This window comes from Bison bison, unplaced genomic scaffold (assembly GCF_000754665.1).
Source record: "Bison bison bison isolate TAMUID 2011002044 unplaced genomic scaffold, Bison_UMD1.0 scf7180017864180, whole genome shotgun sequence".
In the NCBI taxonomy this organism is placed as follows: Eukaryota; Metazoa; Chordata; class Mammalia; order Artiodactyla; family Bovidae; genus Bison; species Bison bison.
The window spans coordinates 8,463,722-8,470,231 of NW_011494752.1; the positions used below are offsets into that span (position 1 = coordinate 8,463,722).

Below are 6,510 nucleotides of genomic sequence, written 5' to 3' on the forward strand. Positions count from 1 at the left end.
AAAGAAGACGCAGTGACGATTCTGTTAGCTCTGGTGCTGCCTTGCTCTTCCTGCACCGCTGGCTAATTGGACAGCATGTGTGGACAGCTTCCCAGACGAGTAGCCACAGAGCAGGAAGAACAAACGGGAAATTGTCTTTTAACTCCGTTCCCTGGGCCCGAGCCCCGGGCACTGTGCCTCACCCTGGACGGGGTGGTCTCTCACCACCCCCATGCCTGGGTGGGCAGGGATGGGTACCACTGAGATGCCTGTGTACTGGTGGTGGAATCATTTGCCTGAGGGCATGGAGCTGGTGGCACCTGGCACATATTGGGTTGGAGCCTTTTCTCCAGGCCTGTCCCCAGGGCACATTGTCCCCTAAAGCCTGAGGTCACATGGTGGAGGGGCTCCTGTCACTGCTTCAGGTTAACTCTGAACCTTGGCTATTTCCCCCCAATTCTCACTGCATGAAAACCCAGTTGTCACCCAGGAAACTCGCTGGCATCCACCAGGGTCCACCTGGAGGGCAGCGCTGGCCCCTGGGGGCCCTCCATCCAAGCCTGGTTTTTCTGTAATTTGGCCACCCAGGACTTTTTAAAAGTGGGCAGGGAGCTCCTGGGACCCCGAGTTAGGGGAAAAGTCTTACACACTGTCTCCTCTCCTTGCATCCACAGTGGCCACTGGTCGGACTATGACAAAAGCCGGCCCTCTGGTCAACTGTCACTGAAGCCACCAGAAAAATCACGACTCAGGTAAGCCAGCGATGCTCCCAGAGGTGTGACACCCACTCCCCATTTGCTCTGGGCCGCTAAGCACTCTCCTCATCACCAGCCCTGAGTTCTTCCAACAACAATGAGCACTTCCTGCGGGTTTCTACCCAGTGAAGATGCTGTGGAGGAAGCACGTGGAGACCGGAAACGCCATCGTCCCTGAATATCCCCTCCCGATTTTGATTTTGTCCTTGAGTCAGTGTCGCAGGCTCCTTCCGGTTCCCCCACCAACAGGCGACTCCTTTCACCTCCCCAGGCCCTGCTCCCTAGTCTACGAGATGAGGGTGCCACGGGGACAAGCCGGGACCCCCAGGCCTATTCTCTGCGGCTGGGCCTGGGGTCTCCTTCCTCCCTGTCCGGCAGGTCTTGGTACAGACCAGGGGCCAGGACATGTTGTGTGGATTGGCAGGCGGGTCTTCTGATGACTCTTCAGATCACACCATGTGGCTGAGCCAAAGACTGGTGGGACATGTTCAGCGCTCACAGGGACACCTTTCCAGAGATGTGGTGAGCAGAGATGGACAGAGGCTGCTGGTCCATCTCGACGCCACTTCCAGGGTTCAGCTTGGAGCCTGTCGTCCTTACAGCCTGGGGACATTCTAAATGTCTGCTATTACCGGCACCTCCTCCCATCCCAAGAGGTCAGAAACCCAGACACGGGACCAGGGCCACCTGACCAGCTCACAGGCAGCGTGCCTGGTCATCTCCAGCAGCACTGCCAGCTACATAATAATTTTTTAACTGTAGTTTTGCAACTGCAGTTAGTAATCAAAAGTCAAAAGTCTTACAGTAAATCCAATAAGAGAAACAAAGTAACTACCAGAAAAGGGAGGAATTCAAGTGAGGAAAAGGGTTAACAGGACCAGCTCAGGCTGAGCCCGTTGAGACAGAAAAGCTTGGCTCACATATCCTCTGAGAGAAAATGTGAGTGAGGAGGTCAGCCAGTGTAAGGCATCAGGACATAAACAAACCATTTTAGACCAAACTGCTTCCTGGAAGGGATTGCCTCTCATTTTTATTACATCCAAAGTGGATGGAGGTATGGCAAAAAAAAAAAAAGAAGAAGAAGAAGGAATAAAGACTTAAGGTTTTATGGAGAAAATTCTGAGTCTGAAAGAAACTTAGTCGAATTTGTATGCTGAAATGAGTGCTTCTGAGAAATGAAACACTAAGATAAGTGAGTGGAGAAACTAGTCATCACGGAGGAGCTTAGAATAAGAAGAGGGTGCTTGAAAGGAATAAAAAGAAGATGAAATAATATTTGGAAAGGAGAAAGGCCATCCTCAGGGTGGGTTGAAATAAGGCCTGAGCGGTGAGTCATGGCTGTGATTAGCTGATTCCAGGTATCCGTAGCACTGTGCTGATCTGAACTGTGATCACTGCCTTTTTTTTTTTACTTGCAAACATCAAAGTATCATGTAGTTTTCCAACTCGCCTGAGGCTCCAGTTAATGAAAGAAAAGGATGAATCAGATGTAAGATAGAGGTTTGAAGAAAAAGCCCGATCACTCAATGACAAGATCAGTTTAACAATCCCCACGATGTTTGACAGAGGAAAGACTATTTTTGGATTTGACGTAGCAGAGATATATCACGAGCCTATTTACAGCTATTTGTGGTGTAGGTCCGCTGAGAGAATCAGAGAGCTCAGGGTTTTGATGTAGCCTGGTTCTCAAGTGTGTTCTTGTAGTAACAGTTTGTTTCAGGAGTAATCATGAGGGGTTTTTGAGACATTTATTAGAACAGTAACTGCTGCTGCTGCTGTTGCTAAGTCACTTCAGTCGTGTCTGACTCTGTGCGACCCCATAGATGGCAGCCCACCAGGCTCTCCCATCCCTGGAATTCTCAAGGAAAGAACACTGGAGTGGGTTGCCATTTCCTTCTCCAATGCATGAAAGTGAAAAGTGAAAGTGAAGTCGCTCTCTTAGGGACTCCATGGACCACAGCCTACCAGGCTCCTCCATCCATGGGATTTTCCAGGCAAGAGTACTGGAGTGGGGTGCCATTGCCTTCTCCGAAAACAGTAGCAGTAGTAGCTAAAGCTTCAGTGGCGGTTCCTACGTGTCAGGGGCCATTTGGGGTCCTCTCCACAGGGTAACTCCTGTAACCCATTCAGGAGTAACCTCCTGGGTAACCTCCCATTAGGAGCCGTTATGATCCCATTTTTCAGATGAGGAATTTGAGGCATGGGAAGACTTGTCCAAGGTTACACAGCCAGAAAGAGCAGAGCCTGGGTTCCTTGGTACCCACTCCCACACTTGGCACTTGTTCAGTTTTCCTTATAATCTAGAAAAGAAATTTGACACCACACAGAAAGGTGCAGGGCCTGTTATACAACTTCACCAGCCCTGTGACCAGGAGGTGCACCCTTCAGTTTTTTAAAAACATTTTGACATGTATGTTTTGTATCTATGGATAATATACATTGTTATTTTTCATGTTGCAAACATATGTATAAGTAGCAATATACTCTATTTGCTTCGTATGACTTGCTAGTTTTTTCCTCTCACAGTTAGGATTGAGATATGTCCAGATAGATATGGGTCACCCAGGTCCATGGACACTGGCCACACCTGGCTCCTGGGCATGTGAAACGTGGCTATTCCAGCTGAGATGGGCTATGCATATAAAGTACAGAGTAGATTTCAAAGAGTGCTTAGTCTCTCAGTTATGTCCAACTCTTTGTGACTCCATGGACTGCAGCCCACCAGGCTCCTCTGTCCATGGGATTTTTTAGGCAAGAATACTGGAGTGGGTTGCTATTTCCTTCTCCAGGGGATCTTTCCAACCCAGGGATAAAATCTGTGTCTCCTGCATCAACAGGTGGATTCTTTACCCGCTGAGCCATCGAGGAAGCCCAGATTTCCAATACCTCTTTGATAATTTTTAGTACTGATCACATGTGGAAATGATAATATTTTGGATACATGAGTTAAGTAAAATACATTACCAAAGTCAATTTCACCTGTTTCTTTTGATTCTTTGTGTGTGGCTACCAGAATATTGAAAATGACACAGTGGTTTGCCTTCTGTCTCTGTCGAGGGCACTCATGCCGCTCACTCCTCTTAAATGCCCTAAGTCTGGGAGAAAGTCTCAATCGTCAGAAGTGATTGTTACTGCTCCCGGGGACTTTTCTAGGTGATATAACAGCAGTCTTCCTGGGAGGTTATGCAGACTCTGAAGCTATGAGTCTCAGATGGGCTGAGCAAGGCCTGGCCTGGCCACCAGCAGCCTACAGGGGCCTGAGAAGCAGGGAGAGCTGCCCAAGGACTCAACGAGCTTTACTCTGGGCATCAATGCCACACGGTTGTTTCTGTGGGGTTTCTGCCTTTTTTTTTTTCTTACTTTCAACAGGGAAGTTCTGAGCAGACACACACTTGTGTTAATTTCAGCTTTAATGAAGCCAGCATAGGCAGTGTTTCTCTGACATCTGCCTGAAATGTTATGAGGTCAGCTCCACTGTTCGCCACTAATTAACTATTTTTAGGGCAAACTGTCAAGGCACCTACTCCATTCCTGCTTCCTACATTTTCAATTCATTTTCTTTATTCATATCTATTTATACCTGAAGTGTTTTTTTTTTTTTAAAGAGATACCCTCATCATTCTACCAATGATAAAGATGGGGCTGGTAATGAAGTTATAAAACGCCAGGAGGGAAAGATGACGTGCGATTTCTACAGGGAGATTATTGATGAACACGGAATTCTTTTCCAATTCTGAATAAAAACCTCACATTAACATTTTGAACCACAAAGTCACAGGGCTGGTAGGGACCTGAGGTCTCCTCTGTGTTGGTTAAGACCAGAGCCTTGCTGTCTGACAGCTGCGTGACCTGGGTCAGATTCTTAACCATCTATAATACAGAGACGCTAACATCTACCTTCCAGAGTTTTCTGTGGATTACATGAGACGATGGTGCTCTGTCCCTTGTGCCTGCTTTCAATCCACAGAAGTTGTGGTAATTACTATTATTATCACTACACCACCCTTATGTCCCCAGGCAATTCCAAGGATGTACAGCCTCTTCAAGCCCGTCTGGGTCCTGTCCCAGGAGGACCTTCTTCCTCCTTCTCCACCAGAACCCTGAACTTCCCCCCAGGGGGAGAGGCCCACAGTCAGCAGCCCCCCACCTCCCTGTGCTCACCTGTGGGGTGCAGTTTTTATAAGAAAGCTGTGCTAAGGCTATTACCAAAGTGCCTCTGACACACCGTCCGGCCTCCCCACTTCCTTCCACAGTCTCCTCCCCGGGACTTGCCTCCACAGACTCCTCCAAGATGCCTCTGAAATAGCAGCACCGATGCTTCCTTGACACCAGTCACCTTGCTCTTCAGTGTTGCTGCTCATCTTGCCACTGACTGTGGACTCCTCACTTCTCTAAAGCCTATGAGGGGGGCACTTCTCAGCTAGGATGCCAGTCCCCATCACACAGCCCCCACATTGTGGCTCAGGAGGGCTTGTTTTGAGGAACATACCCACAAACCCACCAGGCGTCCCCTACTTTGACTTAAGAGCCCAGGGCTCATGCAAAGGACACCTTCAAAGGTCAGCCATGTGTCTGAAGTTGGAAAGTGGTTTGGGCTCTGCCATGAACCTGAACTAAAGATTTTAGAGGTGAGAACACTGAGATTGGGGGCTTCAGGAGCTAGCCCACAGGTACGGAGAGTACCTGACATTGACTTCTCCCTCAGATACAGTATTTATTCCTGGCACTAATCCCCTTCCACCATCTCAGCTCGGAGGAAGTTGAGACAGCCCCCCACCCTTCCCCCACAGTTAGCACAGCGTGTGTCATCCAGAAGATGCATATTAACTGTTCAGTTTATTTCTGGGTCCATAGGGTAGGTGCAAGGCCTCGTCCCTGGAGGCTTCTGAGCAGGTGGGAGCCATGGGTCCTTCCCCTCGGATCCTCCACATCCGCAGGCCCAGGGCCTGACACCCGCAGGTGCGGGAGGTGCTGTCCACTCTTCCTGAGGCCTCATTTATCTTCCTGTACAGGTTGCTTTTGGACTGTCTTTGTAACGTAAATAGGAATAAGATGTTATTCCTGAAGTATACCTGCTATTTCTGACTGTTGAAAAATTTAGCTGTCTCTCAGTTCAGTTCAGTCGCTCAGTCGTGTCCAACTCTTTGCAACCCCATAAATCGCAGCACGCCAGGCCTCCCTGTCCATCACCATCTCCCAGAGTTCACTCAAACTCACGTCCATCGAGTTGGTGATGCCATCCAGCCATCTCATCTTCTGTTGTCCCCTTTTCCTCCTGCCCCCAATCCCTCCCAGCATCAGAGTCTTTTCCAATGAGTCAACTCTTCACATGAGGTGGCCAAAATACTGGAGTTTCAGCTTTAGCATCATTCCTTCCAAAGAACACCCAGGGCTGATCTTCTTTAGAATGGACTGGTTGGATCTCCTTGCAGCCCAAGGGACTCTCAAGAGTCTTCTCCAACACCACAATTCAAAAGCATCAATTCTTTGGTGGTCAGCTTTCTTCACAGTCCAACTCTCACATCCATACATGACCACTGGAAAAACCATAGCCTTGACTAGATGGACCTTTGTTGGCAAAGTAATGTCTCTGCTTTTCAATATGCTATCTAGGTTGGTCATAACTTTTCTTCCAAGGAATAAGCGTTGTTTAATTTCATGGCTGCAGTCACCATCTGCAGTGATTTTGGAACCCAAAAAAATAAAGTCTGACACTGTTTCCCCATCTATTTCCCATGAAGTGATGGGACCAGATGCCATGATCTTCGTTTTCTGA

The 6,510-nt window shown here is 48.4% G+C and overlaps 1 long non-coding RNA gene across 1 annotated transcript in view; it reads left to right on the forward strand.

Moving 5' to 3' along the window:
- LOC104990656 overlaps positions 1-3,648 on the forward strand; it is a 14,606-nt gene extending 10,958 nt beyond the window's left edge. The window contains exons 3-4 of the long non-coding RNA XR_825539.1: positions 654-731; positions 3,572-3,648. This is a non-coding gene — a long non-coding RNA (uncharacterized LOC104990656). The remainder of the gene's footprint in view (positions 1-653; positions 732-3,571) is intronic.
- Positions 3,649-6,510: the final 2,862 nt, after the last annotated feature.